This window comes from Lissotriton vulgaris, chromosome 5 (genome assembly GCF_964263255.1).
Source record: "Lissotriton vulgaris chromosome 5, aLisVul1.2, whole genome shotgun sequence".
NCBI classification, from domain to species: domain Eukaryota; kingdom Metazoa; phylum Chordata; class Amphibia; order Caudata; family Salamandridae; genus Lissotriton; species Lissotriton vulgaris.
The window spans coordinates 1,920,850,572-1,920,861,814 of NC_141693.1; the positions used below are offsets into that span (position 1 = coordinate 1,920,850,572).

General features: G+C 45.2%; 1 pseudogene across 1 annotated transcript in view; it reads left to right on the forward strand.

The window, feature by feature from the left end:
- LOC147717725 (E3 ubiquitin-protein ligase TRIM11-like) overlaps positions 1–10,930 on the forward strand; it is a 252,636-nt pseudogene extending 241,706 nt beyond the window's left edge. The window contains exon 8 of the transcript XR_015296088.1: positions 10,082–10,930. The product of XR_015296088.1 is annotated as an E3 ubiquitin-protein ligase TRIM11-like (transcript). The remainder of the gene's footprint in view (positions 1–10,081) is intronic.
- The last annotated feature ends 313 nt before the right edge of the window (positions 10,931–11,243 follow it).

The window sequence follows — 11,243 nt, forward strand, 5'->3', positions numbered from 1 at the left end:
GGCATATACATATACAGTCAGAAACATGTATATGGAACCCTATACAGACACTGCATAAATGACCATGAGCATCCCTGCACAGGGAAACTGCTAAGGATGACATCGCCAGAGTACCTGAGCCTCTGATTGGTAAGGCAAATGCAAAAACAACAGTTGATGGACAGAATGCAGAACAATGTCATACATTCACCTCAGTACAGAGATCTGGGCCTAAATCCATAATTTCTTTGCTCACCATGCCATTCCAGTTTGAACCCAGCCATATGCAAATAAGTCTTGACCCTGCGCCCCATGGGAACAGTCCAGCCCGAACTGCCAAACCATGTTCTCCCTGAACTGGAAACAAGCATCCTAGGACCAGTTTCGGGCTTTCAGCCCTCATCAGCCTGGATAGCTTAATTCCAGTGGCACAGTGAGCCCCCCAGGACCCACATCTGGGCATACCTGGCGCACTTAGGGCGAGAAAGCAAAAGACACACAATTGATGGACGGAATGCAGAACAAATCAAAATATTCACCCCCGTCAAGAGATCCGGGTTGAATCCATCATTCTTTTGCTCACGATGCCACCCCAGTTTAGACCTGGCCATATGCAAATCAGTCTTGACCCTGTGCCCCATGGGTCAAGCTATCCTGGCTGATGAGGGCTAAAAGCCGAAAGGGGTCCTAGGATGCTTGTTTCCAGTCTAGGGAGGACCTGGCCTGGCAGTTTGTGCTGGACTGTTCCCATGAGGCACAGGGTCAAGACTGATTTGCGCATGGCCAGGTCTAAACTGGGGTGGCATGTCCATCAATTGTTGTTTTTGCATTTGTCACCCCGAGTGGGATGTGTATGCTCAAACGTGTCCCATGCTCTCCACACCACTGGAGTCAAGCTATCCTGGCTGAAGAGGCTGATAGCCAGAAACCGGTCCTAGGATGCTTGATTCCCGTCCAGGAAAGACATGGCTTGGCAGTTCGGGCTGGACTGTTCCCATGAGGCACAGGGTCAAGGCCAACAGGTCAACAGGTAATCATGGGCAATTTTCGGTCAGAGGAAGTTGAGATCACCAAGGGGGTGCCACAGGGCTCATGCTTGAGCCCAACTCTTTTCAACATATATGTGGCACCCCTGGCTAACATCTTGAGAGCATATGGATTTGTTCCTATATCCTATGCTGACGATACTCAACTCCTCTTTCCCTTTAAAACCTTAACACCCGAAGTCAGGAACTCCTTCTCCTTGGGAATGAAAGCGGTAGCACACTGGATGTCTTCCAACTTTTTACAATGCAATGTTGGAAAGACGGAAGTCATGTTGTTTGGGGGGGTAAGACAACTCTGGACTCCGGACTGGTGGCCACAAGACCTTGGCCCAGTACCAGAGCCGAAACCATCTGTAAAAAACCTGGGGGTCCGGCTGGACCAGGAACTTTCCCTCAAGCAACACGCCAACCAGGTGGTGGGATCCTGCCTCCACATAATTGGTATGCTACGCAAAATCTTCCCCCTCCTGCCAGATGCCAGCAGAAGAACATTGGTACAGGCACTAGTCATAAGCCGTCTTGACTATTGTAACGGCCTGTTGCTAGCTGCCAATGAGGGAGTCATGGCAAGACTGCAGGTAGTCCAGAATACGGCTGCCCGGCTAGTCCTAAATGCGCCCCCTCGCTCCCCTTCTAAACCCCTACTGGAAAAGCTTCATTGGCTACCCATCAGACAGAGGGCTAAATTCAAGGTATGCTGTACCATACATAAGAGTCTCAATGGTATGGGTCCGACATACCTGGCCACCAAATTTGTCCCCTAAAAGCCCTCCCGCCCTCTTCGCTCGAGCGAACAAGGCCTTCTAGTAGTGCCTAGGGCAAGGAAGGCAAGACAGGGCAGTAAAGCTCTCTCAATAGCTGGACCGTCTCTTTGGAACAGCCTTCCCAATTCCTTAAGGCTTTGCACAGAATACCTTCCTTTCAGGAAGATGCTAAAGACCCTCCTTTTCAGCTCCTAGACAGCTCACGTTCTCCCGATCGCACTGTGCCCCATTATAGAGCTTTGAGGCTGGATTTATTAATCTGACTAAAGGTTTCTCCTCCTTTGCACCTAAGTCTAATTTCTGTAACAAATTCTTAAGGGTACAAAACACCAGGATCTTGTCCACACAAGTTAGAGTCGTTGGTTTGCAGAGGCCCCCCTATAGGACTCAAGTGCTACAGTAGACAATACCATGTGCCAGAACATAATCATTGTAAGCACAATTTTATGAGTAATTGTTTTCTGGCCTAGATCTAAGTGGAGTGGAATCAACGGGGTGGGCGCCGGAAGATTCAGCAGGAATCTAAAAACAAATGTGTTTGATTACTGGCAATTCACTGGATTTTGAGCAGCCCCACAGCTCAGCGCCGTATAAAACTGCACCTAGAGCTTTGACGTTATAAATCTCAAACGCCGGTGCCACCTTCCTGGATATAGTTAGCCTATGGATTTTCACTATATTGACTGTTTGTTGAATCAGGGATAGCTGAACTCTTTCCAGCTGTGGGACCCAACTCATATTCAGTGTAAGTTAAATGCCAAGGTAGTCACTAATTCTAGGGGGGGAGGGTGCCCTCCACATACAGCTGCTTCTTACATTTAGTCTTTAGTCTGGGGGAAAAAAGCATACATTTCGTTTTGGTTCTATTTAGCCCCAGCCCCGTTCCAGGCAAAGTGCCTGAAAGTAATTCAGCAACAGTTGGAGCCCCTGCAGCGACTTGGATATAAGCAGAGTTTAGTCCGCAAAGAGGAGTGCATAGTCCCTTCGTTCTCCTTTCTTTGGTGCATCAGAATCATCCCTGCTCACAAAACCATATATATAAATCCAACAACCCCTCAACCCCTAACAACCCTAAAAGTACCCATGCCACCCCAAAACCTCTACCCACCCTAAAACTACCCATGACACCCCAAAATCCCTACTCTTCCTAAACCCTAAATCTACCCTTGACACCAGAAAACCCCTTCCCCACCCTAAATCCTAAAACTACCCTTGCCACCCCAAAACCTATACCCACCCTAAACCCTAAAATTACCATTGCCATACCAAAACCCATAACCACCCTAAACGCTAAAATGACCCCTTCCACTCTAAAACCCATACCCACCCTAAACCCTAAAATTATCCTTACCACCCCAAAACCCACACCCACCCTAAACATCAAAATAACCTTTGCCTCCCTCAAAACCCATATCCACCCTAAACACTAAAGTTACCCATGTCACCCCAAAACCCATAGCCACCCTAAACCCTACATTTACCTTTGCTACCCCAAACCCATAGCCATACTAAACCCACTTATGCCACCCCAAAACCAATACCCACCTAAACCCTAATATTACCCATGCCACCCCAAAACCCTTAGCCACCCTAAAATTACCCAAGCCACCCCAAATCCCATAACCCAAACCCTAAAATTACCCTTGCTACCACAAATCCCATATCTGCCCTAAATACTATATTTAGCCATGCCACCCCAAAATTCATACCCACCTTAAACCCTAAAATTACCCTTACCACTCCAAAACCCACTCCCACCTTAAACCCTAAAATTACCCATACCAAGTCTAAACCTAATACGTAGTTAAAAAGCATATCCTTTACTATTCATCCCTTTACAACCAAATTCGGCGACGGATGTGGTATGTTCCCCCAATGTGAGTTTGTGGTTAATCGAAATCCAAGGTTTTTTACCACCCGTTTTGGACATGGGGCAGAACCTAGATCCTCTGGCCACCAGCTGGGGGACCACTTTACAGTTGCTTGACCAAACAGAGTAATCTCTGATTTTGCTTCATTGAGCTGAAGGAAATTGTCTTTTCATCCTGTCCGCGATGACTTCCATAACCTCTGCAAAGGTGATTTGAATGTTTGAATTGGTTTTGTCGAAAGAGAGAAGAAGTTGGCTGTCATCAGCGTAGGATATAGGAATGAATCCCAAATTCCTCAAACATGAACCCTGTTGTACTCCCTTGGTCACCCTGGTAGTCTGTGAACGAAAGGGACCCGGGGTAATGGTCTGAGTTCTGTCAGACAGAAAGTTAGCCGTCCACTTCAAGGCAATCCCTTCAAGGCCTATATCTTCCAGTCTCCTGAATAGAGTCTGGTGGGAGATGGTATTGAATGCTGCGGATAGGTCAAGTAGCACCAAAAGTACTGCTTGACCATTATCCAATAGCAATCTGATGTTTATCAGTGACTGCCACCAACACAGACTCTGTACTATATCTGAGGATTCAACGAATGTGGACAAGTGTTTGTTGATGTGCTTTTCCAAGAGTTTGCATTGTAAGAGAAGTAAGGAGATGGGGCGGTAATTGGTTACATCTTCCATGGGGACTTGAGTGTTTTTCCTAATTGGGAGAATATGTGCGGCTTTCCATTCTAATGGGAGGATGCCTTCCTTCGTGGAGCCGTTTAGGATAGACTGAATGGGGCTGGTTAGTTGTTTAGATAGTATGGAGGCCGTTTTAGCAGGAATGAGGTCTGATGGGGACCATGATTTGACAATTTTTAATAGAGCTTTAGTCTTCTCCTTTCTGAGTATCGGGAAATTCTCCAAAGTTAAAACACTGGGAATAGCCGGTGGGAGGTCGATCATAGGGCCTATCTGAGAGCCCTTAGCCCAGGTGATTTTACTGTAGATCATATCAATTTTCTGGGTTAGATGGCTTGCAGTATTGTCACACAAGGTTTGGGATGGGACGGCTTCAATATCGCAGGCCTTGGAGTTGGGGAATGTTTTTAAAATCTGGTAAAGACTTTCTTAACCAATACTCACCACAAAAATATGAAGTACACACAACGCCTCAAAGCCTTTATGTCTCTCAGCTAGCTCAGAGGGACACACCAGAGGCCGCCGATTTCACGCCTACTTTACATTCCACCGATTTAGTTCATAAGTCACTCTGCCTTGCTGAGCTGCGAGGTACATATCAAACTGCATTCAATCAAAAACGAACTGTTTACAATCTGTCATATCATTTTGTGGCACAGTTGTTAGCCAGACTTTATGCCATGCATGTGACCGTATAGCGAGCAGTTGCTTCTGTAGAATGGCATCCTATTAGTTTTGTATCCACTTAAAAGCCTGGCCATTTTTGGTTCCAACTTCCATGTTGCATTGAACAATCCGTGTGACCCAGTTTAAGCTCTCTAGCCCGACTATTAAGTCGGTGCGGAGCAGCCCGGCCTGGTACAGACTTTATGCACCTCATTTGTTATTTCCCCCAAACACTTCGCCCTCGTAGTAAGTGACTATCTACCCAAGCCCGCTCGGCGCCCCTTTCCTGGCATGGGCTCTGGCTTCCTCTGAGAGCGGTGTCTGGCGACCTCTCCCCCTGCCAAAAGTGCACTTGTGCTCCAGAAGTGCGGCTGTGATTTGCAGAGAAGTTCCACCTCAATGATTGACTACAGAGCCACGCGGGGCTGCCCTCAACTGCTTCCTGATTGCCTTTTGTTTTCTGCTCAGTGTGGGAATCCAAATTCCATTCGCTCTGGCTAAACACCTATAAGATCCCAAAGGTGATACCTATTGGCTATGCCAAAGCTTGTTTTTTTGAAGGTACAAAACAGTCAAAAGTAGCATTGAAAATGTGTAGGTTGAGCACTATAACACTTATTTTTGTCATCAAGCCATTTATTTCTTACTAAACGTATGTGCTATTGCATGACATTGTTTTCAGAATGCAGTAAGCTATATTTAACCCCTTGGGCGCGGCCGCGATTCTGCACCTGTGCGGCAGAATCGCGAGTGGGTGGGTTTATGACGGCCCCCAGCCGTCATCAGCACACGCCCACCGTAGTGCATGACGGCTGGGGGCCGTCATCAGCATTGAAGGGGTTAAGTCACAGCAATAGCTTTAAAGCAAGATTGTTGTGCTTTTATTACTGTAATGCAAACAAGATAGTCTATTCCTGTTCTTCCCCACACTGTTCATTTAAGGGTTCGCATTCTGAGGTAGTTCATCTTTGAGTATGTAACGAATCCATGGGCATAAGAAAGATTACATAAGGGAAAATATGCATTGACTCGCTCGAGTCTTGAGATTTCTCCTGCTTCAGGCAGTTGGATTTATCACAGCTTTGAAGTTTCAACGGGGCTCTGTCGGGGGAGAGAGGGTACGGTGATACAGTGATTAAAGGCCGCTCGTTGAGTCCTCTGTTTTTACTTCGCAAGCCAGTAGCTTTTCTTTTGCACTTCTTTTGCAGCATGTTTATTTAAAACGTGCACTGGCATGAGGGGCAAAAATAAAGATATTCTTTTCCTTTCGCTAGATCATAGCAACAGCAGCTTGTCGGCAGTAATGTCCTTTAAATTACGAGCATCTCCAGCCAGTAAAAGAAGAAACTAACTTAGTCTTCGGTTTCCTGTCCAGAAAGGACTCAAGAGTGAGTGGAATAAATAAAGAAACACTAGCAAGGCTGGCGGGCGAGGAGGAGGAGAACGAGAGACACACATTACAACACGATCTGCAGAGGAAAAGAAGCAACAGGGATGGAGGCAGGTGGGAGGAGAAGTAGCGAGCGAAAACACGAGCACTTGAATGGAGTACTTATAGACAAATAAAAATAGTAGCTAGTAAAACAGGGGCATTGGATGGACACAAGTACTTAGTCCATGCATTTGGGTAGGAACAAGCAAACGAAAAGGTATGACGATGCATGGATGCCATGGACTTGTGGAAATTTAGGCTCTGAGAGCGATGTTGCAGGGAACAAGTAGTAAGCCTATAGGCGGGCCGAAGCCCACTGAATGTAAACATGTCTCGGAGAGACAGCGCATGCGCTGTCCAGCTGAGACCTAAATAGACCCTCCTAGGTGCGCAATCCTTCTACTGTTGTTTCTCTCAGTTTTGAAAGGCTCTACATGTTAATATAAGATCTGAAACGAATTATATGCTTTTTCAGCAATAAATTCCCAGCTGGTCACTTGTTGCAACAACATATTATTTCCCCATCCATATGAGATTGTAGATGTCTCGTTGTGGCCTTCCTTTCCAACTTTGAAGGCAGACTTCAACAAGCTAAGCAGACTCGAAGCATTATTGTTTTAACATAAGGTATCTCTCACATCTGCTCGCAAAACCTTCAAATTGCAGGTATCCAGAATTTCATGTGAATTACAGCAATTGTTAAATACAAACCTTCCCCTGCATTTTAATGAGTTAGTAAATCAAATCAATAGTACAGCCAGTCTACCCTTTTTAAGATTGTCGGCTCCGGCCTCGACAGTTTGTTCCAAACTGTCTTTGGAATAATACCAGCTATTATCAATTCCAGTTTTTCCAGTGTATTCAGAGGTTATCTGCTGCTGTTATTCCTCATTTGCGGCATTTTCATCCTATTTCTATTCCTCTGCAATGGATGCTCCTCTGGAACTACAACCGCTCCCACACTATTGTGAGCGTATGCCTCAGGATTTCAGAATATCTTGTCTTTAACATTCCGGCCTGCCTGGTTTACCTGCGTACAGCCTGTGTTCCACTAACTCTGGTGCCCCTTTGAATGAGCTCTGGATATTTGCTTGGCTTCGTCCTTTACCAACCCGTTTTCAGGACTGTCCCTTGGGTGTGTGACTTCTTAACAATGCAAAGTTTGAGCCACTAACTTTCTAGGAAATATGTGCATCGGCTCATGGATCATGGAACACAGGCTTTAGTATCACGGATGCAGGCTGCCCGATAATTATTCTAGCATCGTTTGGGACAGAGGATCATGTCTGTACCTTGGAACTTGTGACTTGGGCTGTTTATCAATCATCATTTGCGAAGTCAGACTCCTTTATGGAGTCCTTGGCGTATGACTTTGCGAGTGACACAAAGGATTCATCTGAAGCACCATGATTCCATTGTTTTTAAAAATTACCAATTATATTTTAAATTTTGGGATTATGGCTTTTACAAGCTATGCTTAAATAAATGTATATAGTTTAGTTCTTATCGTGCTATTAGCCTGACCAAAGGGAGGGTGTTGTGTGTTTCCTGCTTGTCCCATTGTAGTTTTCCCTATGTTAGCCTAACTGTGCATGTTGTAGGCCGCTTTTATTTTGCATGTTACTGCATAACACATTTGTTTTGTGCAACATTGAATTTTCACGCAGAACCTGCACATGTTTTTGTGTTTTATTCTTTTCCTGGGATTTAGTCTGAGCACACTAGTCAAGGTCAAACAACAATGCCCCTTGTTATTCTCTCTGGTCAGACACTAGCACTCTTGTCATACAACAGAGGCCAAGGGTTCTGAAAAAACAGACACTGAGCGAAAGATCCTGAAGCAAGAGTACTGCATCAGCTGAGATGTAGAACATCCACCTAGTCCACCATTAATCACAGATGTCTATAATATATATTCATTTAGCTTCAGTAGAAAGGGGTGGAGGCTTAGGCTGACCTGTTTTGTAATATGACAGGGCCTTGTTTCATATTTGTGGCGCAAATACAGCATCTTACAGCACGATAATATAAATGTTATAAACTTTGTTTCTCTTGTTTATCTTACTGCGGACAAGTGCGAGTGAGAGACTGACTAGGGTGTGTACTGTTACCGTGATCCCTGAGAGGGTTGAGAATGTTGTGTTCTGGGGTGTGAACTCACTTGTTTCTCTGGAAAAGTTAGGAGGGCAAGTGAGGCACTATAGCTAGTCGGACTCTCGCACATAGATACTGAAGTGGGATTCTGTTTACAAACAGAAAAATAGATACTGAAGAGGTATGAAGACTCAGTCCATACATGCTGATGTTCTACAGTTCCAAGCACAGTTCTGATCCAGAGCAGAATCCTGCAACACTGGATATTTGCAAATGTTCTTTCTGCTGTTTGCCTTTTTCCCCTCTGTCTAAGTCTCCAGGTGCCCTAGTATGATATTTGTTGCACTTTATAAAATATCTATTCAGTCATCACCAGCATGCCAACCATCCTGTGCTGTAAGCCTCTTCTGTATCTTTCTTTGACTGAGAAAAACATTCTGCATAACACATATTTAAGGAATGAAATACTGTTATGCATAAAAACTATTAAGAATAAATTGTACAGATATGATACAATTGTTGATGGGCCCTCTTGAAATACAGCATTCAAATTCTGAAAAAGAAAATCTAAACAGATACCAGTAGTCGACCATGAAGTGGACTAATCTGATAGCATTATAAAAGGCACCCATAAATTGTGCATAAATCACACAATCATTATTTGTGAGGTCTTGAATTAAAGACATTAAGCAATGGTCTTAAACACATGCTTTAAATAATAATTTCACAGTCCAGATACCTCAGGGGAAATACATAATACGAAATACACGAGTGACTCAAGTTGACCCAAGTTGTCATGAGAAGTTCTGTTGGTATTTTGGTGGTGGTGCTCCTAACTAACCCTGGGCTAGTTTGCGCAACTTCGCACTACGCGAGCTGCACGTAGCACAGTGCAAAACCGCGTAGTGCAGCAGTCATTTTTTGCTTGTTCGCTGTCCTCAACGTCATGTCGCGACCCCGAGCTAGCAAAATGACATCCCGGCGAGATTCTCAACACGGGGAGGTCAGGTTTCTCATTGCGAGTTGTTGCGCATGCTCGCGACCGCTCACAATGAGAAACTATCAGTTCGCGTTGAGAAAGCTGCCGCTCGAGTAAAAATCTACTCGAACAACAGAAAACTACAGGTCGCACTGTGCAAGATGCCGTTTTCAGTGATTGCACAGTGCCGGATGCTTGTCCGCACTGTGCAATCATTGAAAACGCATCTTACACAGTGCGAACATGCTACTTCGCAGCTCGCGTAGTGCTACGTGAAGTTTGCGTAGTGCGAAGTGCACTTCGCGTAGCTTCGCATAGTGCCACTTCGGGAACTGCGCCCACCCTTACTCCTAACTTGGGAGATTATTTGTTCTATGTGTGTTGTGATTTATGTTTGGATGTGGAACAATTGCTGTTGCTTTTGACTTAGTGTCCGTACTGTGGATTGGGAAATATTTGGATGACCGCTGATCTCGGTTGTTATTGGCATCTTGCTTGCCTTTGATTATCTGCTGTGATTTACTGGTTAATGAGTACTGATATTTGCTTGTCTCTGTTTTCCAGGTGAGGTGATTCTGGATCCTGACACTGCTCATCGATACCTTGTCGTGTCTGAGGATAGGAAGAGTGTGAGACGTGCAAAGAGAGATCAGGACCCACCTGACGTGCCGGAGAGATTTACTAGATATATCACTGTCCTAGGGAAGGAGAGTCTGAGGTCAGGGAAGCATTACTGGGAGGTGGAAGTCGGTGACAAGACTGGTTGGGATCTAGGAGTATGTGATGAGTCTGTTAGCAGGAAGGGGAAGACCAGACTGTCACCTGAAAATGGATTCTGGACAGTATGGTTCAAGAATGGGGAATACAAAGCTCTTATTTCCCCATTGACCACCATCCTGAAACCCCAAGTGCCACTCAGGGTTGTGGGTCTACTCCTCGACTATGAGGCAGGCAGTTTTTCAGTGTACAATGTCCAGGACAGGTCTCTACTCTTTACCTTCTCTGAGGCCTCCTTCCCCCGCACACTGCGGCCACTCTTCAGCCCTCACCCCAACTATGAAGGGGAAAATGCAGGAGAGCTGCAGCTCCTCACTGTGACGGAACTGGAGTAGGAACTGCAGGCTGTTGGCTGCGTGAGGTTAGAGAGCTCTGTAGATCGGTCACTGTTACAGGTTGAGGTTATTTGCTTCATTAAGGGTTGTATGTGTTGGAAGATTTTTTGTGTTCCCTAGTCCAGTTTCTTTGTTTTATGTTTTACGGTATGTGGGGAAGAGACAAAACTACCACTGTAGAAATTTCCCGGACTACCCTTCCACCAAATAATGTATATCTTGGGATTGGGGTGACAACTTCAGAGAGCATGAACTGGTACAAGATTCCTCAATCTAAATAAAGGATGGGTACAGAACCCGAGCAGTCGTACAGTATATTCATTCCCTCTATCTCTCACACACACTTTAAACAACATAGGTAGCAGCAGTAACTGGTCAGGCAGCATTACATTACATTAAAGTGAGTATGATGATGTGCTGTGGTCAGGGTGCCTTAGTGCATGCTGTTGTGGGAGTAGGTGAGAAGGCATGTGTGCGTTGTGTGTGTTGCCGCATTGCCAAAACAATGGAGGTCAGTTGAAAAGAGGGCTATAGATGGGTTACAAATAAGTGATGCATAACTAAAAACAAGTATTTAAATGGGAGATTCAAGAACCAAAACCCACTTGAGAAGG